Source organism: Chrysochloris asiatica, unplaced genomic scaffold (assembly GCF_000296735.1).
Source record: "Chrysochloris asiatica unplaced genomic scaffold, ChrAsi1.0 scaffold00033, whole genome shotgun sequence".
Taxonomy (NCBI): Eukaryota; Metazoa; Chordata; class Mammalia; order Afrosoricida; family Chrysochloridae; genus Chrysochloris; species Chrysochloris asiatica.
The window spans coordinates 17,877,718-17,904,819 of NW_006408551.1; positions in this window are offsets into that span (position 1 = coordinate 17,877,718).

Below are 27,102 nucleotides of genomic sequence, written 5' to 3' on the forward strand. Positions count from 1 at the left end.
TCTGCAAATGTGCTGTTTCCTGATTTTCCTAGGGCAGAGAGGTTAAGTATTTTGATTTAAAAGGCCTTCTATTCCAATTGAATTATAGCAAACAAAGTTCCTATTTATGTCAACCAAGCACTTAAGCAGAAAAGGTGACAATGTCAGCAAGTCTTTCTTTCAAACGCTTCATGTGCATAATCACTAATCAGGAGATGGCCACACACTTGAGTAGTTTTCCTGATCCACAAGTTAGAAGTGATCTCTCTCTCTCTCAGTGTGTTTCTTATGATGTTTATCAGAAGATGCATTTTAAAATTGTGTTCTGTGCTACTTTTTTTTACATGATAAATCTCTTGATGTCAAAAAGTAATTCTTATGTCTGTCTCGCCCACTGTCCCTTCCTTGGTGCCTTGCATAAAGCTGGTACTCAAATGTACCTGTTGGAAAACAAATGAGTAGCTCTAGAATGACCATACTGTTGGCAAGTAATACTACTGCAGTCATATGCTGAACAGTCCGTCCACAAAGAGCCACATAAAGAATTTCACCTCAAGAATCAGTTCCCTTCTGTTACTAACACTGTCACTTGTATTTGTTTGAAAAGCAGATGAGACAAAAATAAGCTTTGCAGCAAGGTCCTATGATAACCTCATTTAACACACAGGCAGGGTCAAGAAGGCAGAGCCTCTACTTAAAGGGAAAAGCAAAGATTGTAGTTTTTCAATGTCATAGAATTATTTGATTGGTGTAGGTAATCTAACAGTACATTTGCAAGAAAGACTCGGTGCCTTTATTTTTGCCTAGCTGGTAATATTGTTGTTGTTGTTAAGTGCCGTCGAGTCGGTTCCGACCCATAGCAACCCTGTACAGGGTTTCCGAGGGTGTAAATCTTTACGGGAGTAGAAAGCCTCATCTTTCTCCCGCGGAGCAGCTGGTAGTTTCGAACCGCTGACCTTAAGGTTAGCAGCCCGAGCTCCTTTTTACAGCATACTAAAAAAGATAGCAATTTCTAAAGTAAAAGATCTAAATTTTAGGACTCCTATCTCTGGTAGCGTAATGGTTACGAATTGGGCTGCTAATCTCAAGGTCAGCAGTTCGAAAGTACCAGTGGTTCCATGGGAGAAAGATGAGGCTTTCTGCTCCCGTAAAGATTTACAGCCTCAGAAATCCTGTATGGGTTGGAATCGACTTGACAGCACGTAACAATAACAACAACTCTCAATCTCAGAATCCATTTATGTAGGTTGCACTATTCTCAGTTTGGGGGGAATCACTGTTTGTATCTCGGGAAAACTAGATTCTAGATCCAAGCACATGACCTGTGTTCTGCTTCAGAAAGACTCCACGGACTTGAGATCACCATTTGGCAGAATCGATTTGATGGCAAGTAACAGTAACCACCACTATTTATTGAAAACAACTTATAAAACACACATTAAAATTACATTATATCATTTAATTTAGACAATCACCCTGTAACTCTGTTGAGGAAAGAGATGGCCAACGATGTTAATTAATCCATTTAATAAGTGGCATCTCTAGGATTCAAATCCATTCTATCTAATTCCAAACTCTGGGCACTTTATTCCCTGTCTGGGGTAGACACTGCTAGCTGCCTACGCAATACCCACTCTCCTTGTCTTCCTTGCTCTGTCAGAGATGGGGAATACAGCAATTCAAAATATTAATCTCCGTAGACTCCGGAGCCCTGGTGTGGATAAGCACTGGACTGGTAACCAAAAGGTCAGCAGTTCAAACTCTCCAGCCACTCTTCTATGCTGTGATTCAGGGTCGCTGTGATTCAGAACCAACTTGATGGCACATAACAACAGACTCCTATGATGGGGTGAGAGTAGGGATGGGGGTCTCTAAAATGTCTCACAGTGAATGAAGGCCTACCTTTGAGATTCATGGCCTTATATAATAAAATCCTTTACCCTTGAGTATGAACCGAACCTACTGACATTTCTAAAGAACAGAATATTGTTGTTATGAAGTGCCATTCAGTCGATTCCTACCCATAGTGACCCTGTACAAGGTTTCTGAGGAGCAGCTGGTAAGTTTGAACCACCAACCTTATGATTCAAACTGACCTTGCAATCCAGTGCTTATCCTACAGCGCCACACCAGGACTCCAACGAATAGAATTGTTGCTGTTGTTAAGTGCCGTCAAGTCAGTTCTGACCCACAGTGACACTGAATGGGGCTTCCGAGGAGCGGCTGGTGAGCTTGAACCGCTGACCCTCCAGGTAAAACCAACCCTGAATTCCAGCAAATTAACCAACAGAGCCTCACCAGGACTCACTCCAAAAAATTGAATAAAACAGGAGTAATGTGGCTTCCATTTGGGGCAGCCTCCCTGCTTCTTTGCTTACTCTGAACTGCCTGTGGAAAAGCCCTCAGGGCAAGGTATTGAGTACCCTGGCTGAAAGACAAAGGAGGAACTCAGGCCTGTAGTCAAACAACCCATTAGGAACTGAATGCTGCCTACAATCATGTAAGTGAGCTAGGAAGGAAACTTCTTCCTTAGTCAAGCTTCAGATGTGAAGCCTTGTGAGAGAACTTGAAGCAGAGGCATTCAGTTAAGCTATGACTTGATGCACAAAAAGTGTTATATGATAAACGTGTGCGGCATTAAGGCTCTAAGACAGGCCAAACTGTTATACATCAATTCATTGTTGTTGTTAGGTGCCATCAAGTCAGTTCTGACTCATTTAGACTTTATGCACAACAGAAAGAAACACTGGTTGGCGTTATGCCATCCTCACAATTGCTGTTAAGCTTGAGCCTATTGCTGCTGCCACTGTGGCAATCCATCTGTTGGGGTCTTCCTGTTTTAAGCTGACCATTCAATTACATAGCATGATACCCTTCTCAAGAAACTGGTCCCTCCTGATAATATGCTCTAAGTATGAGAGATGAAGTCTCTCCATCCTAGCTTCTATGAAGCATTGTGGCTGTACTTCGTCCAACAGATTTGTTTGTTCTTCTGGTAGAGTCCATGGTACTGTTAATATTCTTTATCAACACCATAATTCAAATGTATCAGTTCTTCTAAGGTCATCCTTATTAACTGTTCAACTTTCACATGCAAATGAAGCTTCTGGAAAACAGAAACAAAAACAAAACAAAACAAAAAACCCTGGCTTGGGTCAGGAGAACATTAGTCCTCAAACTGGCATCATTGCTCTTGAACACTTTAAAGAAGTCTTAGGCAGTATATTTTCTGTTTACATGAGTGTTAATAGTGGATCCAAGAAAAATGAAGTCTTTGACAACTTGAAACTTTTCTCCATTTATCATGATGTTTTTTACTAGATCAGTCGTGAGGATTTTTATTTTCTTTACACCGAGGTGCAATCCATACTGAAGGCTGTGGTCTTTGATCTTCATCACTAAATATTTTAAGTCCTCTTCACTTTCAGAAAGCAAGACTTTATTATCTGCATATCTCAGTTTGTTACTAAGTCTTCCTCCAATCCTGATGTCATGTTCTTCTTCATGTAATCCAGCTTCTTGGATTATGTGCTCATCATACAGATTGAATAAGTGTGGTGAAAGAATAATTATCAAACCATTCAGTGCCCCTTGTTCTCTTCAAATGAGTACCTCTTGATCTATGTACAAGTTCCTCATGAACACAATTAAGTGTTCCAGAATGCTCGTTCTCCACAATGTTGTCCATGGATGTATACAGTCGTAAGCCCTTGCATAGTCAATAAAGCACAAGTAAACATCTTTCTGATATTCTCTGCTTTCAGCCAAGACTCATCTGATGTTAGCAATGATATCCCTTGTTCCATGTTCTCAAGTGAATCTGGTTTAACCTCTGGCAGTTCCCTGGAAGTGTACTGTTGCAGTCATCTTTGAATAATCTTAAGCAATCATTGGATAATATCATTAATATGACATGCAAATTGTACTTCCATGTCATATTAATGATACTACCCAATGATTTCTGCATTCCATTGGGTCAGCTCACTTTGGAATGGGCACAAATAAGGATCTCTTCCAATCAGTTGCCCCAACAGCTGTCTTCAAATTTTTTGGGTATGTTGAGTGTGTGACTCTAGTGCTGCATCTGTTTGTTGAAAGATGTTCACTTGTATTACATTAATTCCCAGAGCCTTGTTTTTTACAGATTCCATCAGCACACCTTGAATTTCTTCATCACCATTGGCTTTTGATCACATGCTATCTCTTGAAATAGCTGAACATCATCCATTTCTTTTTGGGGCAGTGTCTGTTTATTCAATCTCCTTTTGATGCTTTCTGCCTGATTCAGTATTTTGCTCATAAAATTCTTCAATATTATAAGTCAAGACTTGAATTTTTTATTCAATTCTTTCAGCTTGAGAAATGCTGAGTATGTTCATCCCTTTTGGTTTTCTTAACTTTTCACATTTCATTATAATATATGACTTTTGTCTTCTCAAGCTGACCTCGGAAATTTTCTATTCAGCTCCTTTACTTCCTCATTTCTTCCATTTACTTTAACATCTTTACACTGGAGGAGAAGTTACAAAGTTTCCACTGGCATCCATTTTGGTCTTTTTCTTCTCTCTTGTCTTTCTAATGACCTTTTGCTTTCTTCATGTATGATGTTCTTGATATCATCCCACAACTCTTCTGGTCTTTGGCCATCAAATCTGTTCTTCAGGTTATCTTTAGTATCAAGTGGAATATGTTCAGGATCATATTTTGGCTATCCTAGATTTGTTTTAATTTTCTTTTGCTTCAACCTAAACTTGCAATATGAGCTATTGATGGTCTATTCAACAGTCTGCCCCTGGCCTGGTTTTGGCTGATGATATGGAGCTTTTCCACCATCTCTTTCCAAAGATGTAGTCAATATTTCTGTGTATGCCATTTGGTGAGGTCCATATGTATACTAGTCTTTTATGTTATTAAAAAATATATATTTGCAATAAATATGTCATTGGTCTTGCAAAATCCTATCATAAGCTGTCCAGCATCATTTCTATCATCTAGGTGATATTTCCAACTACGAATCCTTCCTCTTTGTTTCCAACCTTTGCATTCCAATTACAAGTAATTATTAATACAACTAGATTGCATGTTTGATTCATTTCAGACTGAAAAAGTTAGTAGAATTCTTCAGTTTCATTATTACTGGCTTTAGTGGTTGGTGCATCCATTTAAATTATAGTGGTATAAACTGGTCTTCCTTGTGTTGCTGTTGTTAAGTGTCATAGAGTCCATTCAGATTCATAGGGACCCTACACATCGGGTTTCAGAGGAACAGTTGGTGGGTTTGAATCACCAACCTTGAAAAGAGGAAGACCCCCAACATGACAGATTGGCACAGTAGCAGCAGCAATGGACTCAACTGTAGCAATGATTGTGAGGGTGGCGCAGGCCTGGGCACTTTCGTTCTGGTCACTATGAGTCAGTACCGACTCGATGACAACTAACAACAACTTATCCTACAGAGCCACACCAGAAGTCTGATCTTCCTTATAGTCTTATGGATATTATTACAGACAACACTGTATTTCAAGATACATTGTGAAATGTTCTTCTTGCTGATGAATACAATGCCATTCCTCTTCAATTTGGCATTCTTGGCATAGTAAAGCACATGACTGTCCGATTCAAAACAGTCAGTATCAGTCCATTTCAAGTCACTAATGCCTAGTACATAGATCTTTATGCATTCCATTTCATTTCTGACAATTTATTTTCCTAGATTCATACTTTGTACATTCCATGTTGCAAGTATTAAAGAATATTTACTTCTGTTTCTCCTCATTTTGAGTTGTGCCCCATCAGTAAATGAAGGTCCCAAAAGCTTTACTCCATTCACATCATCATGGTTCATTCTGCTTGGAGGAAGCAGCTCTTCCCTAGTCATATTCTGAGTGTCTTCCAACCTGAGGAGCTCAACTTCCAGCACTATATCTGACCATATTCTGGGGCTCTTCATCAAGTTTTTGTATTCAATATTTTGGTGCTGACAGTGTTCACCTTCTAGTCATAAGGTTTTCAGTGGCTAAACATTCAGAAGTAGTCTGTCTCTCCTCTTAGTCTGTCTGAGTCTGGAATCTCAGCTGAAATCTATCCACTAACAACAACAGATAACTAACACAATTCCTTTATGGTGTGCAGAAGTCCTGTGACTCATTTCTGCCTGTTAAATATAAGCAAAAATCCAATGAATGGGGCCATTGGGAAAACTACTGTTTTCTTGATTTAAAAAAATAGAAACTCAGCTTTCATGAACCTTTGGTACTTTTCCTTTCTCCTTCTTCCTCCTGAAATGTCACACATGATGTCTGAAGTCAGAGTAGCCATCTTGCACCATGAGTATAAACCCTGGTCCTTTGTACCAACACTGCATTGCTTTTCTCTTACATCTTGTTTCAAAAGAAAAAGACACTCTTCTCTGCTTCCTGTTATGTAAAGCCAGATGCAATTACAACCAATTTACTCCTTTTCCAGTTTTAACCATGTCATTTAATACTTCTGTGAGTTCTGTTTCCTCTATAAAATAAGAGTTCAACACAACATTTTCCTGTTCTATTCAGCCAGGTGTGTTCAAGTGTTCTGTGTCTCATAAACCATAATACAAATTTAAGATATTATTTTTAGTTTAAGAACATAAATATATTGTACAACAAACCACCTTATCTAATGATTTGTTATTAAGTGCTGTCGAATACGTTTCAACTCATAGCAACCCTAGAAAGCCTTTCTGAGGAGCACTGAGTGAGTATGAACCACCGAACTTATGGCTCCCAGTCCAGTGCTTATCCTACAGTGCCACACCAGGAGTCATATTTAATGACTTGGTGTTAAGTGCCTTCAAATCAGTTCCAACTCATAGTGACCATGTATAGGGTTTCCGAGGAGCAGCTGGTGCATTTGAACCGGAACCGCTGACCTTGAAGGTCAACCTACTTTGCAGTCCAGCACATTAACTGACAGCGCCCCATCAGGACTCCACTTAAGGACTAGAACCTATTTAAATGATTTTAAGGCTTACTCAAATTTTCTAAAGTTTACTAATACATACTTTTAAACTAAAAAAATAATTTAAAGGTAGTCATTTTAATAACTGCATCATAATAAAGTTTTATTTAATGTAACTGAGCAATTAAAAACAATAAAATCAATAACATTTTTATATCTTTCTATGCTCTATAAGGGGTTTTCAAAAAGTTTGTGGAACAATGAGATTAAAAGATAATAGAATTTTACATGAACTTTTTGAAGGCCCCCCCCTCATGGACTTAATGGAAAATGATTCGTAAGAAATCTTGAATATAAACCCAATAAGTAGCAGAGATTAAATTCAATGCCTGCACCTCGCCAGCTAGTATCAATCTCTGTAGCTCACAGAGCATTGTGCACAAGGTGATTAAACAATATTGCCCTTGGCTGCTGTTATCTAGGGGACAGCTAATGGTGTTGCCCAGGAAGTATCATGGGGTCTGTGTTTTTGCACAATAGGGTATCAATTTTCAAATCAGATTCAAGGCAGGAGGCACCTCTTTCCACCAAGGGCGATTTAAAACCCGCCTCCGATCTTTGCAGCACACAGAAGACATCGATTACTGCAAAGAAAACACAGATGGAGATGTTCAGGTTAGAGATACAGCATTATGTGACCTCAGCCAGTAATTTGCAGAACAAACACAAGAGAAGCAAAACCACACTTAGAAATCCACAGATAAATTTAGCCTCTAGTCTATACTATAAAACTGTACCTGAAGAGCGTAAGTGAAGATGAAGACATAGTTATAACAATGGTGCTGGCGGTGTGCTGTGGAGTCGGTTCCAGATAAGGTTTCTGAGACTGGAAATCTTTGCAGGAGCAGGAAGTCTCATCTTTCTCCCATGGAGTGGCTGGTAGATTAGAACTGCTGATCTTGCAGTTAGCAGCTCAGCTATGCTACCAGGGTTTCTTAGTTATAGTGGATCTACCCCAAAAAGGATCATTCTAGCAGCCGTAAATGCACAAGTAAGATCCAACTTGGATAGATTTGTTTCCATGTAAGCACAGGGGTACCAGAGTTCCTTACTAAGAAAACTTGGGACTAATATCAAAAGCTACTGAATGGCCTGTACAGTTTATTATATGTAAGAGCGTGTAGAAAACGATGAGGTAATCATAATTAATGGTGAGTTCAATTGCTGTCAATGAATCCTTATGTTGTCTCCATAAAGCATCAGAGTTGTAATGATGCTAACAGTACCTAACATTTATTGGGTGCTTACTGCGAGCCAGGTGCCATTCTACGTGCTCTACATGTATTAATGCATACTCATGTTACACATGCAGGAACTAAGGAACCTGCCTGTCACCTAGGAGGTTGTAGAGAACTTCACTCTCGAAGTCATTACATTAAAGCCCTTTGCAGATGTTCTCCGCTGCCTGAATGACACAGAATCTATCTGACTACTCTGTTCCCTATTCCAGGCAAACTAGATAAGCATTTCCCCTTAATTTTTTTTTTCTAGTAATCTGGCTTATTTCTGTATACATTAGACATGTATTTAGGCTGTCTGTTGCTGTGAAGCTCTCTGCTAGCGTAGTGGTTACAAATCGGGCTGCGAGCTGCAAGGTCAGCAGTTCGAATCCACCAGCCATTCCATGGGAGAAAGATGAGGCTTTCTTCTACCATAAAGATTTATAGCATCAGAAGATTTACAGTGCCGACTCCACGGCACATAACCAGCAACCGCCACCACTGCTGTTAAACAATCTCAAACTATTCCAAATCTAGTGGTTTAAAATGACACAACAATCATTTCATTTTATTTTGCTTAAGAATCTGCAACCTGAGCAGGGCTCATTTGTTTTTTATGTAGTGTTAGCTAGGTGGCTCAAAGCTTGGGGTTGGGGAGTGACTCCATGGTTGGAAACTAGAATCATTAGAAAGTCACTCACTCATCTGTGTGGCAGCTGACGCTGGCTTTCAGGCAAAACCTGTCAGCTTGGGCTGTGAGCCAGTCTACCAACACGTGACATCTCCATGTTGCTGCTTGGATACTTCACGACATAGTGACTGGATTCCAAGACCGAGTGCCCCAAAAGAATAAGGGGGAAGTACATGGCACTTTATGATTTAACTTCCAAAATCAGACAGTATAACTGCCAAATAATGGTCAAGTAAGTTATAAAGGTCACCCAGTACAAAGAGAGTAGACACAACCCTACCATTCACTGGAAGAAGTACCAATGTCATATTGAAAGAGTAGACATCTGATTATAAGGGGAATATAATTTATCAACAGGGCAACTGTGACTTTTCATAACCTAAATAAAGTGGAATATATATACAATGAATCCCGTGACTAGAAGAGTGATGTGAATACCATCTCATTCTAATTAAACACCCTTGAGTTCTTTTATTTTTTTCTATTGTGAGTTGAATGAAGGTTTACAGAGACCATCAGTTCATTCAACAAATCATACACTTCGTTTCATCTCAATGATCAAAATCCTCTCCATACAACAACAGTTGTCCCACTTCCTCCCTGTGGCTACCCATGTACAAATACCCTCTTTTTTATATATTTGTGGGAGATATATATGTATATGTGTGTGTATCTCCCATTCTTCCTCCCATACCCATTCAGCCTGTGTCTCTGTCCATGTATCATACACAGAGCACTGGTGTTCCAAAGTTGTGTGTATATCTCTACTTACCGCTATCTCCTTTAGCCTTTGCATACCTCCTCGGGTCTTCACCTGTCTGCTTCATTCTTCTGCCAACCTCCCTCTTATTGCATATTGCCCTCCCCTTCTTGTATACTGCTGTCCTTATCACCAAAATTAACATACGTGTACTCCCATGAGTTATTTTTAAAAAAAATAAAATTTCTGCTATATATATAAATGTGCTTCTATTATAGAACTCAGAGATAATTCAATGCATAACTTAATTGTGTCTGATCCTGGAGATCAGATTTCAACTTCCTGGAGATCAAATTTGAGGTTAAATCACCTTCTAGTGGGAATAGTTAAGGAAATAAAGACTGCTGCCATTGAAGATTAGATTTTTACTTTTTTCTGTTTTCATGTGAAAATGGAAAAATGAGCATTGCCACTCATGCTTTTAAAAATAAAATGTCACTTTCAGTAACACCTCGTACCTCTGAGCCCAGTCATTCTGCACTCAAAAAGCACTGTAAATCAAAATCTTAGCTCACTTTACCAAGACGGCACGTCATTTGTAGATCCTTCATTGAAGACACTAAAACAACTGCATCACTGCAATCCATGTGCCTTCGGTCAATGGTCTGCAACAGTTATTGATTTCACTCTGATTACAATTGTAGGTTACTTTTTCTCTTCATCTCTTTCACTTCTGACATGTGCTGTTCTATAGCCTGAAATCTCCCATCTACCCTTAATTTCCCCCAAAATCTTACATATTTCTTAGCTCAATCACAACTCTTCATTTCTGTGCAACCTCTGAATACACATGTGCATTCCATATAAGACCTAGACTTGTATTAGCAAACATCTTATCTGAAAATAATTTGCCTATGTTTAGAATTCTTCATTGAAATTCCAATAAGCCCAGAAACACCATGTAAATCTGAAGAGACAGTACAGGAAACTTTACCTCTTTAGGGTCTTTCCCTATCTGTAAAGGAACTCTGGTGGTACAATGGTTAAGTACTTGGATGTCAACTGAAACATCAGTGGTTCAAAGTCACCAGCAACCCTGCAGGAGAAAACACCTGGCAATCTACTCTTAAAAAGATTACAATCTTGAAAGTCCTGGGACTGGTTCCACTCTGACATGTAGAGTAGGGTTGCTATGAGTTGTAATCAACTAGAAGGCACATAACAACAACACACTTATAGAGTAAAAGAAGTATTCAGCCAGAGTATTTGGACTTGAGCCCTCTGGCGTATAGCAAACGTAAAAAGACGGTGAAATAAACTGGAACAGAGCTGACTTTCTGGTGGTTTCTAGGAAAGGGATGAATAAGAACCTAGAGAGCAGGATATGGCGGTGAGTAGGTAGGCATGAAGGTAAATCTAATTTATTGTCTCCCCATACCACCATGATGTAATAATGTAACCTCTATGAAGACAAAGGTTGTCATTGCTCACTGTAATATCCCCCGGAACTAGAACTACATCTAGCAGGTAGCACACAGTCAACCACTACTTGTTGATTGAATGAATGATTATGATAGATGTTAATAATGCTTGAGATGTAAGGTAGTGAGAAATAGAAATCCAAGCTTTTACTCTTGACAGCATATATTATACTTTAGGTCTTTGCCTTCTAATCAACCCTATTCATTCTGTCTTCTTCCTCACTTGTCTCACCGAGAGTAGGAGGCTAACATACTCCTTTATATACATATAAAGGGACCTGGATAGATCTGAAAAGGAATCCTAGTGATGTAATGGTCAAGTGCTTGGCTGCTACATGAAAGGTCAACAGATTGAACTCACCAGACTCTCTGAGGAAGACAGATATGGCAGTCTACTTCTGTAAGGATTTACAACCTGAGAAAACATTGTGGGGCAGTTCTACTCTGTCTTTTTGGGTCAAAATCAACTTGATGGCAACATGTTTGGCTTTGGATTTCAGAAACATCTGAAGGAGTCACGTTGGTGTAGTGGTTAAGTGCTCGATTGCTCATCACAAGGTCAGTGCTTCAAACCCACCAGCCAGTCTGCAGGAGAAACTATCTGGTGATCTACTCCCATAAAGATTACAGGCTGGGAACCTCAATGGAACAGTTGTACCTTCATATAGGATCACTATGAGTTGGAATTGACTCATCAGCACTCATCTACCCATGTCACCACAAGAGGTTGCCACCCAGAACATCCGTAACTGTCTCCTACCTTCTAGAAAGAAGCATTTCCTGCAGCCTGGGCTTTTAATGGAATGTTAAGTTTGACCCTCCATTAAAAGGGTCATTAAGACCACACAGTGGTCACCAAACAGCAGGACTTACACATTTCCCACTCACTCTGGGTCCAGTGACAATTATCAAGGAGGAAGGTTTTTCCTCACTTTAAATTACCATTATTATTAGAAAAATTCCCCTTTCAGCTCTCCATTTCTTATAGCCCACTACTGCTTTTAAGAATGTCCATCCAGTCAATAGCATTCAATGTGCACAAGACCAAGAGTGCCCGCAGATGGGCTTTTTCTATCCTTTACGGCCTCAGTAAATCTAACCTGATTCCCAAGCCCTTCTCAGTCACTAAGTAGTTACGGTCAAGTCATTTAACCCCCAGGGCCTCTGTTTCCTCATTTGTAAAACTGGAAGTCGGGAATAGATAAACTAACAGTCTTTTCTAGTCACAAATTCTCCAAATCAATAAGTAATTAAGAAAAGACTCCAAACAATCATCTTCCTTGATGGTGTAAAATAATGGTGCTGTTTAATTCTTTCTTGTAATCTAATGGTGCCACTTATTTCTAGGATCAATAAATAAGCAAATATTTACTAGGCAATCACTCTATACATAGCATTGTGCTACTTCTCTAATGTTCCAGAGCTTGTATTTTTGAATAATACCTGCTTGAGTTTGAAAATCAAAAGTTCTTGTTTCAAATTTTGTTAGGTTATAAGGTTTGTTGATTTATCTAGTTATCCAAGAGATAGTAGTTAAGAGATGAAGCATTTATTGATAGACTCTCAATAAAGAAAGGACTGAATTCACTACTTTATAATGGAAGATGTTTAGTTATTGAAATTTGCTAACATGTTCAACTTTAACTATGAGCTAGAATGAGGACTAGTGGTGGTCATAACCATCAACAAATGTTTTCAGAAACTTAATACCTCAGTAACAACACTTGCTGAACACATACTGTGAGCCAGTGTTTTATGTTCCATCTTTACCGGAGCCTTTTAAGAAAGGCACTGCTCATCCCATAGAGCAGGTGACAAAATGGCAGACTGTGGAAGACTGTGTACCAAGAATCTTGACTCTCAGGGTACCATTCCCAAGCCTCATAGGCAATTTCCAACCAAATTTATATTATTTGCAAACCTCTTTGCCAATTTGATCCTCTTGTATATAAGCCTGCCACAAACTCATAATTAAAATGCATACTTACTCTTTGCTGTTACTCTGAATAGCCAGCTTCAGGACTTTCAGTTGTCTTACAGTAGATTATAACTGTGTGTTCTCTACAGCATACATGGGAACTTTGTATTAAATAAATACAGATAGTCTTCTGGGGTTTGTTTTGTGCTTTTTGTTTTCTTTTTCTTCCTGGTTTAAAAGTATCACATTTGTGTAAACAGTCAAGATCAGTGTGCCCTTGTAAGGAAGCCACAGCTATAGAATCTTCTTCCTCAAGCAATTAAAGTGGGCGTCTGTCTGCCTTAAGGGTTCGGAGTAAGTCCCATCTGGTTTTGCCCCATACAAATGGATCAATGGCAAAATTTTCTTCAGTTCTTAAGATAAATGAATCCACGTTACTACTAATCATCACTGAACAGGAAGTCTCTTATCACGTTCTTAGCGAACCTTTCCTCTTTTCTCTTTTTGAATGGTCAGATTAAAATATAATACTTGTGAAGTTTCTAATTGGTTCTAGAACAACAATTAACACTGTCATAACACAAGAAAGAAACAAATGGAAGATATCAGTTTGTCTATAGAGGGAAATGGTGTCCCTGGTTCCAATCTGATCTGGCTGACAGCACCATCACCCATAATGGAATTGCAGTTACATCTCGAGAAATAAATAAAATCAGTTCTATTTACTGTTGCAATGTGGGAGGCAGGGCAAAACAGTAGAAGTGATTTGAAAGAAATCATAAATTTCAAAGGATAACGATAAAACTACAAAAGTACAGTTAGAGGTTGTTTGGTAAGACTTTACAGAATTAAAATTAATGAAAGTATTAGTGATAGTTTTAAAAAAATTATCATATGCCTATTCATGACTAGCAATATATTTAACATGATTTCATTAAGGTTATGTCTTAGAACATGAATGAGGGAAATACTGCCTCAAATGCTGAAAAGTCAGAACCCTAAGGAGGGGATTATTGTTCTGCATATCTGGGGAAAGGTTGTTAAACTTGTAAAAATAATGCATGAAACACTTACGAGGTTCCAGCAGTAGATCATATTTTAAAGAAACAGAGTTAAGTAACACAAACCTATTATCCTGGTGCGGCACTGTAGAATAAGTACTGGAAAGCTAACCACAAACTGCCGGTTCAAACCTACCAGGTGCTCCTTGGAAACTCTATACAGGATCACTGATTCGGAACCAACCCAATGGCACTTAACAACAACAACAATTTACATGAAGGAATTCATCTGCCACTGGAACAGCCCAAGAGAGGAAGGAAAGGAAACTACTGTGTTGCGCACTCTGTGTACTGGGCACAAGGCTAAGAACTATATAGCCATGAGCTCACTCAATGTTCACAACAAACTAGAGAAGGTGGCATCATTCCCATTCTGCAGGAGAGCTCACCCGGGCTCAGAAAAAGTACACAGCTGGCCCAATGCCACATAGAAATGTGGGTAAGCTGGGATTTAAAACCACTGTACCTGCTCTTTCCAGTACTCAAACATTCCTCTGTGAACAAAACACAACAGGAGAGGTTGCTTAAAAGAGAAATTATACAAATGCATAATCAACTTTCAACTTCTGTGGACTCTACCAAAAAAATCTGCAATACAGAAAATCAATTAAAATGATTAGAGATGTGAATTCATCTCCAAGTTAGAGAAGACAAGGCATTGTTACAGTAGGTAAGGGAAGAACAAAATGTTTCTTCCATGTAGTTGACTGAGAAGAAAACAACATTCCATAAAAAAATAAACATCAAGCTTCAAAGTAAAACATGGAATTATTAATCAAAATGCATTATTCATTTCTCTAAATAATTATGACAGCTGAGTGACAGTGTAGAGGGAAACATGAAGACATTCTGGGCACAACCAATTTTTTTCAATAGTGGGCAACATCTTCACAAATTCATATTGTGAAAGCAAAATGATTATTTAATAGCAATGTTGAAATAGAGCCAACCAAATCGCTAAATGATATAAATGCAATACAAAAACAATTTAATCCACCCAAAAATACACTTAGTGATAATAAGCATTTATTAATCGTTATTAACTACATTAATGAGAATCCTGGTATTTGTCAAACTGAATGATTCTTTAGGTCTCCAGGGTGTATTCAGCCAGAACCCATCTCAATTTGGATTCCAGATTAACAACACTAATGGGAGTTCTTGGCCTCAATTCCAGCAGTTTCATGGAAGAGAAAAGGCTTTCACACAAGAGGACACTTTCAAACACCACTCAAACCATGACTTTATAGGCAGAAATTGCATGGTAGTTCTGAGATACTTTTAACCATTTTTGGATTTCAAAAAATAGTGTCAGCATGTTTTCTTAGTATACACAATGAATCTTGATCACATCCGCACTAAAGGTTAAGTCCTACAAATGCAGAACTATCCTGGAGTTTACAATCCAGAGGCAGCTGCAGAAATTTAAGCATGGTTCATGTGTATTGATGTCTGTGAATCTCTTTTGAGGTTACAGATGTATTCTCAGTGCACAGCACTATTTCTAAAGAAGTTGCTATTCTATTGATTTTTAAGACTGTTCAGTAACAAAACATGAGTACACAGACTGAGTTTGGCAACCACACATACCACTGGAGTATGAACACACGTACCCCTAGAAAAATCATTTTAAGGTTGTTTTATTCTAAATCCTTGTATCCACTTTACTTTTAAAAATAATTTCCCTCTCAATGAGTTTCAATATCTGTCAATTCAGAAAGTACATACTGGCTGTTGGGTTTCTCAGGGTCTTTTAAGTATCAATCAATTTTTATTAAATGGCTTGGTAAATCCCATATGAATCAAAATTCAGCTTTATTCAAAACTGCTAAAATTGGAAACAACCAAGATGTTCTTTAATAGGTGAATGGATAGACAATGTTGACATTCAGACAGTGGAATATTACTTAGTGATTAAAAAAAAAAAAATGAGCCATCAAATTACAAAAAGATAAGCTAAAGAAAGCAAAAAGATATACTGCAAGTGGAAGAAGCCAATCTGAAAAAGCTATATACTATATGATTCCAACTCTATGACCTTATGTAAAAGGAAAAACTGTAGAGACTATAACAAGATCAATAGTTTCAGAAGCTCAAAGGGAGGGGACCAGGGGTAAATATGTGGAGCACAGAGCATTTGGGGGCAGTGAAACTATTGAATATGACAATGTTATGGTACACAAATGACATTATGCATTTGCCAAAACCTGTAGGGCTGTAGAACACAAAGAATGAACCGTAACGTAAACTACTGCTGTTGTTGTTACGTAGTGTCAAGCCAGTTCCAACTCACAGAGATCCTATGTACAACAGAAAGAAGCATGTCCTGGATTTTCATTAAGGGTCTTCCTCTGTTTCACTGACCCGCTACTTTACCAAAAAGGTGCCCTGGTGGTATAGTGGATTGCTCCTTAGGCTCTTTGCTCCCGTAAAAATTTACAGCCTTGGAAACCCTATCCAGTGTCACTATGAGTCGGAAACAACTCAATGGAACATGACCACCAACCTACTTTACAAAGGAAGTCCTGGTGTGATACTGTAGGATAAGCACTGAACTCTTAACTGTAAGGTAGATGGTTCAAACCCACCAGATGCTTCTTGGAAATCATATGCAGCATCTCTATGATTCAAAACTGACTCAGTGGCACTTAATAGCTACTTTACCAAGCATGATGTCCTTCTGCAGGGACTGGTCCCTCCCGATATCCAAAGAAAGCAGATAAAGTTTCACCACCCTGGCTTTTAAGAAGCATTCTGGCTGTACTTCCTCTAAAACAAATGTGGTTTTTCTTCTGGCAGTCATGGTAGATTCAACATTCTTCACCAACACCACAACTCAAATGTCTTGATTTTCCTTTGGTTCTCTCCTTATTCATTGCCTAGCTTCACATGCATACAAGGCAATTACGAATGAGGCCTTTAGTCAGGCATACCTAAGTCCTCACACTTACATCTTTGCGCTTTTTTAGAGGCCTTTTACAAATTTGCTCAATGCAATACATCATTGTTGATCCAAGTAAAATAAAATCCCTAAGAACATCAATATTTTCTCCATTTATCATGATGTTGTTTATTGACCCAGTTCTAAGAACCAACAGAAGAATGCAATTGAAAAATGTTACATTCACACCAAACACAATAGAAAAAACAAGGGGTCTACAAAAAGTCTGTGGAAAAATGGAATGAAAAGTTACTCGAATTGTTCCACAAACGTTTTGAAGGCCCCTTGCATAGAAAATGAAATAATAAGTAAAGTGACCAACAGAATGAATGTTATTGTTGCTAAGTGCAGTCCAGTCGATTCTGACTCAGAGTAACCCTGTGTGTGGTTTCCAAGGAGCAGCTGGTGGGTCGGAACTGCACACCTTGTGGTTGTCAGTCCAGTGCCTACCCCGCAGCACCACACTAGGACTCTGAAGAATGGATAAAGGGATGGACAGAAAGAACCTGAAGATAAATATCCTCTCAGAAACCTGGCCCGTCAAGAGTTGGCATCCGTGAAGTAAAAACCAACACAAATGAATTGAGCAGGGCAGGGAAAAGGAATGAATCTTCCATATTGATCTGATGACAGTCCTTGGAGTAAAATAACTCTGAGAAAGGTTAAGACATTTCCCCTGGGTCACAGAACTTGCAGTATGTGCAGCTGGGCTACAAGCCGAGGTAAGTACATCCTCTAACTGTGTATTTTTGCCAATCACATCACATACTTAAAAAAAAAAATACACTAAGAGAAAACTTTCAAAACCTAGAAAAGGACTGGAAATTGTCATATGCTTGGAAAATTACAGAATGGTATTGTAAAAGCCATGTCTATCATTTATAAAATTTTAAATTACTAAGAGCAAGAAAGAGTTTGAATTGTCTTCTACAATAGTAAATGCCAGATGATAATGTAATGTGTATGACTGTGCTGTCCAAAATGGGAGTCCTGGTATGGCTCTGTATAATAAGCATTAGACTGCTAACCACAAAGTTGGTGGTTCAAACCCGCCAGAGGTTTCTCAGAAACCCTATACAGGGTCACTATGAGTTGGAATTGACTCCGTAACACTCAGCAACAAAACCAATATTTAACTATTTAAATTTAAATTAATGAAAGCTAAGTACAGGGTCGCTGTCAGTCACCGACTCAACAGCACTTGACAGCAATGACAACAATGGCACTAGCCACATCCTAAGTATTCAAAAGTCACATGTGGCGACAGGTTACTGAGCTTTCCAACATCACAGAATACTATTGGGTACGAATGAACCAGAGAGTTTTGAATAACACTTCCTGAACAAAACAACTACATCGGAAAGTTGCACTTACTCCTTGAAAGTTAGAGAAAATATATCTTAGTTCTGTGGAAATCTCAGAAAATATACTATCCAGATAACTTTCTGAAAGGAAAAAAAAAATGTTTCTTTCTACATGCATCCATGTTGCCTAGTCTCATTTTAAATTCATGACCACAGAACTCAAATGAGCATTAAAAATTGCCTGGAATTCCCACTCTTTACCCTGGGAAGTTTATTTCACACATTCCTCCAACCTTCAAAATAGATGCCCACCATTCTACCCTCTCCTGGCTCCTTTTCTTACTCTCCCTCTTTCCTCTCTCTCACACACACTATGTCTCTCTCAATCTATGACCTCACATCATTCTTCATTGAGAAAATAAAACTGACCCTCTCATTTTCCTACTTCCAGATCTGTCCAAGAACTTTATATCTTCTCTTCTTTTAACAATCTGAGAAAAGTCTCAGTTCCTAACAAAAAACAGCCATTTAGCTGTGTCCTGTAGCCCATGCCCTCTACCCATCACAAAAACTACAGTTGTGCCATTATTCCTTCTGTCCCCTGCTTTTGTGGCACTGTAGGATTAGCACTGGACTAGGAACCACAAGGTCAGCAGTTCAGACTCACCTACTACTCCTTGGAAACCCTATACAGGAAGACTCATTAACAACCTGCGATATGCAGATGATATAACCTGGCTTGCTGAAAGTGAAGAGGACTTAAAACATTTACTGATGAAGATCAAAGAGCACTGCCTTCAGTATGGATTACATCTCAATGTCAAGAAAACAAAAATCCTCACCACTGGACCAATAAACAACATTCTTATCAGTGGAGAAAAGATTGAAGTTGTCAAGGACTTCATTCTTCTTGGATCAACTATCAACACTCATGGAAGCAGCAGTCAAGAAATCAAATGATGTACTGCATTAGGCAAATCTGCTGCACAAAACCTTTTTCAAGTGTTGAAGAGCAAAGATGTCAGCTTGAGAACTAAGGTGCGCCTGACCCAAGCCATGGTGTTTTCAATAACCACATATGCATGCGAAAGCTGGACAATGAATAAGGAAGACCATAAAAGAATTGATGCTTTTGAATTGTGGTGTTGGAAGAGAATATCGAAAGTGCCATGGGCTGCCAAAAGAATCAACAGATTTGTGTTGGAAGAAGTACAGCCGGAGTGCTCCTTGGAGGCCAAGATGTCCAAACTTTGTCTCTCATACTTCTGACATGTTGTCAGGAGGGCCCAGTCACTAGAGAAGGATATCATGTTTGGTAACGTGGAGGGTCAGAGAAAAAGAGAAAGACCCCCAGCAAGATGGATTGGCCAAGTGGCAGCATCAATGGGCTCAAGCGTGGGAACAATTGTGAGGTTGGCCCGGGATCAGGCAGTGTTTCGTTCTGTTGTGCAAAGGGTCACTATGAGTCGGTACCAACTCAATCACCTAACAACAACAACCACAACATACCAAAGAGTTGGTCAGTGTTCACTCATAAGACATAACAGATGATCAAGGACCAATGGGATTGAAGGACAACGTCCAAGCTGCGCTGAAGGCACTTGGGGAAAAACAAGGCTCCAGGAAGTGTTGAAACACAAATTGAAATATTTCAATAAACTGATGCAGCATTGGAGGCACTTACTTGTCTAAGCCAAGAAATGTGGGAAACAGTTAGTTTGCCAACCAATTGAAGGAGATCCATATTTGTGCCCTTTCCAAAGAAAAGTGACCCATTAGAATGTGGAACTCATCAAACAATTATCATTATTATGACATACAAGTAAAATGTTGCTGAAGGTAACTCACACTGTTCCAATAGTACATTGACAGGGATCAGCTAGAAATTCAAGCCAGATTCAAAAGAGGATATGGAACTAGGGACATCATTGCTGACATCAGATGGATCTTAGCTGAAAGCAGAGAGTACCAGAAAGAAATTTGCTTGTGCTTTAGTGACCACACAAAGACATTCAACTGTGTTGATGATAAACTAATACACACACACACACACACACACACACACACACACACACACACAAATGGATCTTCCAGAACACTTGTTTATGCTCATGAAGAATCTGTACATAAACTAAGAGACAGTCATTAGACCAGAACAAGGGGATACCGAATGATTAAAATTCAAGAGGTATGCACCAGGGTCACATCGTTTCACCACACTTATTCATTCTGAATGTTGACCAAACAATACAAGACACTGAATTATAAGAAGAAGAATGTGGCATCAAGTTTGGAGGAAGACTCCTTAACAACCCATCATATGCAAATAACACAACCTGGCTTGGTAGAAGGGAAGAAGATAAAATAATGATGAAGATAAAAAAAACTGTACGAATTGCATCTCAATATAAAGAAAACAAAAATCCTAACAACTGGACCAATAAATAACATCATGATAAATGGAGAAATGAATGACACTGTCAAAGACTTCATTTTGTACTCCCTGAATAGTTCTCATCTTGTCTAGCTAGACGGGTCTGGTGAAAAGATATGGGGATAAGATTCTTATGATTCAATAGTGAATAACTGTTATCATGACTAATTGTGACTGTCACAAATGTAAAGGATGAAGTTTGTAACAAAAACGGAGGTGTCATTAATCTTACAGACCAGGAACAGAGGACCCTAGGACCATCAAGGCAGAAGAGCATGAGCAGAATTATGAGACCCTATCCAGAAAAGCAGTGACACCAGAGTCAGAGGAAGAGATGAGGACATAGAGTAATAGAGCATCTGAGGACTCTAGACTCATAGAAAGAGAAAGGCTGTGTGCTTTCGGACAGGAGGCAAATTTGTAGAATGTGCCCTTTGATTGTTTACATGATTATACATTCCTGAGTGTTTTTGTGTACATCCAAAACAAAAAACAGAGGGAATAGAAGCAAATACTGTTGAATGATGATGTGCAGAAGAGATTGTAATCATTGCAATGAAACGATGAGTGTAAAATGATGTTCTCCCATGTAAACTATCACTCAATTCACAATACAAACTTAGAAAAAAAACAACACTTAATTTTGCTTGGGTCCACAATCAATGCTCATGGAAGCAGCAGTCAAGAAATCAAATGACATATTGCATTAAGCAAAACTGCTGCAAAAGACTTCTTTTGTTAAAGAACAAAAGTGTTGCTGAGGACTTAGATGAGTCTGACCCAAACCATGGTATTTTCAATCACCTCATATTCATTTGAAAGTTGGACAATGACTAAGGATAATCAGAGAAGAATCAGTGCATTTGGATTATAGTGTTGAGGAAGAATATTGAATGCACTGTGGACAGCCAGAAAAACAAGCAAATCTGTCTCAGAAGAAATGTTCCTCAGAAGAGAAGATGAAATTTTGTCTCTTGTATTTTGGACATGTTGTAAGAAGGGAACAGTCTCTGGAGAAGGACACCATGCTTGAAACAGTGGAGGGTCAACGAAAGAGATGAAGATCACAGTGAAATGAATTGACACAGTAGCAGCAAATGTAACAATAGTGAGGATGATGCAGCACTGGGCAGTGTTTTGTCCTGTTGTGCAGAGAGTCACGATGAATCAGTACTGACTTGATGGCACCTAACACCAACAACAATATCCAATCACTTTTCCATTATTGTGTTTGTAATATGTCTAAGCGATAACTTCTGTCTCTATTCTCCACAGTCTTTGAAAATGCCATTCATTCAGACAAACTTCATTTATGGTAAAATACCTGAATTGCATTCTTCTATATACTTCCATGTCAAATTTGCATGCATTTAGATTGGTCTGCCTTCTCACCTGCAACAATTTGAGTAAAAGGCATTTTAAAATTCAGCAACTTCGTAGGAACACCGCAACACCAGACACCACTGAAATAATTCAATATGACTCTCTGCTGTATTCTGGCTTGGAAATTTTGAATATTTTGGCCTAGATTCTAAATTTTGCCTCTGGCCTCTGGTGTAAAGTTGCCAAATTTAGCAAATACACACATATGATACCACGTTAAGTTTGAATTTCAGACAAACAACAAATTATGGTTTAGCATAAGAATGCCCAATGCAGTATTTGTGACAAGCTTATACTAGAAAATACAGCATGTGATACACTTATACAAAAGCAATCTTCACTGTTTATCTTAAACTCAAATTTAACTGAGTACCCTGTATTTTATCAAACAATCCTACAAAGAAGAAATCAAACTTCCCATATTTCTAGAACCATCTTCTCATAGCACAAATACCAGACTACCTGAACCTATGCTTATTTTTAATTCAAACTATCCATCTCTTGTTTATCCTGGCTCTGTTCCTATCAGAAATTTTTGAAATGAGTTCTGCTTATCTCCTCTACTTTTGCTCCAGCTCAGCAATTTTCCTTAAACAACCCAGTCTCCCCCAGTGTTTCCCAACATAAATTACACTGAGACCTATGAGCTATCTACATTCTCTTCCACAAACAAGCTCATGGAATAAAAGAGAGAAGAAAAGAAGAGTCGAGGTACATCTGTAACAGATTCGAGGCAATAAATACTTCCTGTGAGAGCCGAAGGTTGGGAAGCACCAATCAGCATGCTCAACGACAAGTTCATAACCCCCAGAGCCAGTCACGCTTTACTTGGCCCACAATGAGGAATCCTCTTTGGTTTTTGTTTGGGGTTTGTTTTATTTTCAAACTAATTAATTACCTAAACTTGATTATCAGGATAATACCTAAACGCTGTCTCTGTAACGACTCTTTATAAAGAACTACATTCCTCTGTGAGCCTGCATTCCAATTTGGTAAACGGAGACTGGATTTGAAGAAAGCTGCACCCTCCCCGGGACGGGGCACACATGTGTTCTCCCAAGACCCCCAAAGCCTACAAGACCTGCTACTGTCTCATCTATATCTTGCTGGACTTCAGACTGCCTTGAAGTCTGTGACTCCCTCAGAGGCCTTTTGCTTTTCACAGGTCCTCACAACTAACCAGCCTACTTCCTTCTTTCTTTCTGCAGGTTGCATGAGTGAATTGGGCCTGTCACACCTAGCAAGTCTCCACCTTCCACTGTCTCTACTAGTCATGCATACAGTGTTCCACCTGGACGAAAGAAGTATGTTCACACAGATGTAAACCGAAGCAAAATTCAACACAAGATAAAAATGATCAAATTTTACTCAGGCAATAAGGAAAAAAATATCCTGAGGAAAATATGTAGCAAATTATAAATCAAGAGAGAAATGTGAGGTTTAGGAATCCTGAAATTACTGCACATTAAATGAATAGTATTAGATTCAAACTCAATTGAAACTAATGCAGTGCTTTAACCATTATTTACAGCAATGACAGATACAACCAATGCTCCTTACTCCAAAAGAATTATAGCACAACTATGACTTGAAATGTACAATCTGTCAAGAATGAAAGACAACCTGAAGCAAAGCATTTAAATCAGCAAATCTTCATGTTACAATTCACTGACCTAAATATGACAGTGAATATAAACGAGATGCTGCCACAAATTAAACTGAAAGAATAATTACTAAGTCTTTAGTAGAACAGACTGGAACATCAGAATCCTGGTGTAGTACATTGTTGCTGTTGTTGTTGTTGTTAAATGCCATCGAGTTGACTCTGACCCATAGTGACCCTGTATAGGGTTTCCAAGGAGCAGCTGGTGAGCTTGAACCACTGACCTTGCAGTTCAAACAGCTTTGCAGTTTGGCTCATTAACCCACAGCGCCACACCAGGACTCCAGTGTAGTACATTACCTCACATTTATTTGGCAAATTTCCCAAATATGCAATATCATAAAGATTCTGCTATTCAAACTGCTAAACAGAGGACGATACTAGCCTTTTCCACAAGGCAATGAATGCCATTGGGTAAATTTAAATTCTCTAAAGGAGCTCTGGTAGCGTAATGGTTATTAATCAGGCTGCGAACCACAAGGTTAGCAGTTCGAAACTACCAGCTGTTCTGCAGGAGAAAGATGAAGCTTTCTGCTCCCGTAAAGATTTACAGCCTCCAAAACCCTGTACAGGGTCACTGAGTCAGAATCAACTACATAGGACATAACCACCACCACCAATTAGTGCTGTAGGATAAGCACTGGACTGCCATCCACAGGTTGGCAATTCAAACCCAATTGTAGCTCCTAGGAAACCCTATACAGGTAGCTGAGTCTGAACCAACTCGACGGCACTTAACAACAGTAACAACAGCAAACTCCAGTTTAAGGAATCCTGGCATTGTGCTGCACTACTAACCACTAGGTCAGCAGTTCAAACCCACCAGTCACTCCTTGGAAACCCAATAAAAGGTCACTATGAATCAAAACTGACTCGATGTTATTTAAAAACAACAATTAGCCCAAAGAAACAAACAAGTGTTTTTTATTATAATAGTCACAAATGATCAGTTGCTGTTAAGAGCCACTGACAGCTCAGACTCATAGTGAATCTGCATAGGGCTTCCAAGATTGCATGGGAACAGAAAGTTACATCTTTCTCTTGCAGAGTGCGCTGGTGGGTTTGAATTGTGGACGTTGTGGTTAGCAGTCCAGCTCTTGTCCTATTGAGCCACTGTGCTCCCATATGATTGTTGTTGTTGTTAAGTGCTATCGAGTCAGTTTCGACTCATAGTGACCCTGTACAGGAGCAGCTGGTGAGTTTGAGCCACCAACCTCGTGGTTCAAACCAACATTGCAGACCAGTGCCTTATCTCACAGCACTATACCAGGACTCCCCCAGATGACTGTTGCTGTTGTTTTGCTGTTGCTAAGTGCCATCGAGTCAGTTCCAACTCCTAGTGACCCTGTATAAGGTTTCCAAGGAGCTGCTGGTGAGCTTGAACAGCTGACCTTGCAGCTCAAACCGATATTGCAGTCCAGTGCATTAACCCACAGCGCTAACCCAGGACTAATCATCTGGGTGTGTGTTGGTGTGTGTGAGTATGGACTCCCCCAGATGATTAGTAGGGTTAAAAATTCAGAACACAGCATGTATATAGTTTTTCTCTTCTCGTTTTCAGACAGCCAAGTTATTTGTTCCTCTAGAACTCCTTCTCCTGTAAACAATATCTGAATCCTGGCTTTCCTCTTTATTATTTTTTTTTAGCATTCTTTAACAATTAACTTGAAGACTTTTCTAAATAGAAAGTCCTTTATACCTATCAGCATTAAAACTGTTACCATTGACAAGTCACCACAAAGGAGGGCTGTTTAGGGAGGAGGGAAGCAATCCTCAGGCATGTCTTCACCCTGCCAATCAGCATAGTCTTTTCTCCTTAAGGTCTCCTCCCTGAATTCCCCAGCTGAGTAACAACTGTTGTTAGCCCCTCCTGTGTACACTGTACTGTGAACAAATGACAGCGAGGTCTGGAACAGCAACACATGCCTGCTCACCCCACCCCCCACTAAAGAAAAGTACTCAACCATTAAGCAAACAACTTGAAGAAAAGTAAAAATCTAAATAAAGAGCACCTTTCAGCAACATATATATTAACTTTTCCTCTTTCCCTCCTCCCCCATTCTCCTTTGTATCCCAACCCCAACATATCAATTTTCTAGAAGTTTTGATTCTAAATATCAAGCTATTTATTATTAGGAAGGAATAAATACATTGCACTTCTCTTACTTTTATTAATACTAGCTCAATTAACTTGCTCATTCACTATGTAATTCTACACTAGGAACTGACATTTCAAAACTAATTTCTTCCATTTTTTCTTCTTCCTCTATCAATTTTGGAATGAACATAACAGGAGAGTGAAGAATAGATGAGTTCAGTACTACACCTCCTAACTGGAAGAAAAGCACCCCTGCCAAGCTACTTACTACCTTTCAATTATGTCATCTATTGTGGCTACTACATGCTCAGTGAGCAGATCCCAGTACTAACAGTCACTGTTAGCCCTCAGGAGCTGAAGGTTCAAGGGGTCAATTTGAAAATCACTTGGATGGCACAGAAAGTTGGACTAAATTTAGAAAAGTTTCAATGGGCAACACCAAACTTCCCAGAACTTACTGAGAGTTCCCTTTAGAAGACACTCCATCAACAGGATCACGTTCTATTGTTACAAAACCAACAACAGGCCTGGCCTTGGAGAGAATGATAGTGTAACATGTAGAAATGTGATCCAACCATGACAATCTGGTTGGATGGGAGTCAAAGAAAAAGAGGAGTAACAAATATCCTTCTTGGGACATCACATGAGAAACGATGAGTTAAATGTTGAGAACTTCCTGACACAAAAACCTCCTATATATAATATTGTAAACTTCAAGGAAAGGAATAAAAATATTATAGGAATGAGATGGGAGTTCTTTTTTTTGAGAAAACTGAGTGAATACACAGTATGTAACTTACTTGGTCAGGCTGTATCTAAGACAGGACACATCAAGCATTAACATTTTATATAGAAGCACTAATGGCGGGGGCGGGGGCTGAACAATGTGCGAGAACAGCCCAGACCTGGTGGAGGTATTAAATGAAACCCAGACCACGGAGCGGCGGGGTGAGAGGTGTCTGGAGACCAGGTCGACAGGGGGGTTGAGGGGGACACTGCCTAGCGGGAAGAGACTACAGCGGCCATCCAGGCTGTCCTACTTACCCGGGACTCGAGGGCACCATCCAGGCCTAGCCTTTGGATCCTGGCTTTGAGGCGGGCTCGACCAACTTAGAGACCCACAAGAACAGCCCAAAGCATCTCATTATAACGCTGTTGCCCCTGCTGCGCTTCCACCTCTTGACTGCCACAACATCCGAGGACAGAAATCCCAACTTTGAGCCAGACTTAAGG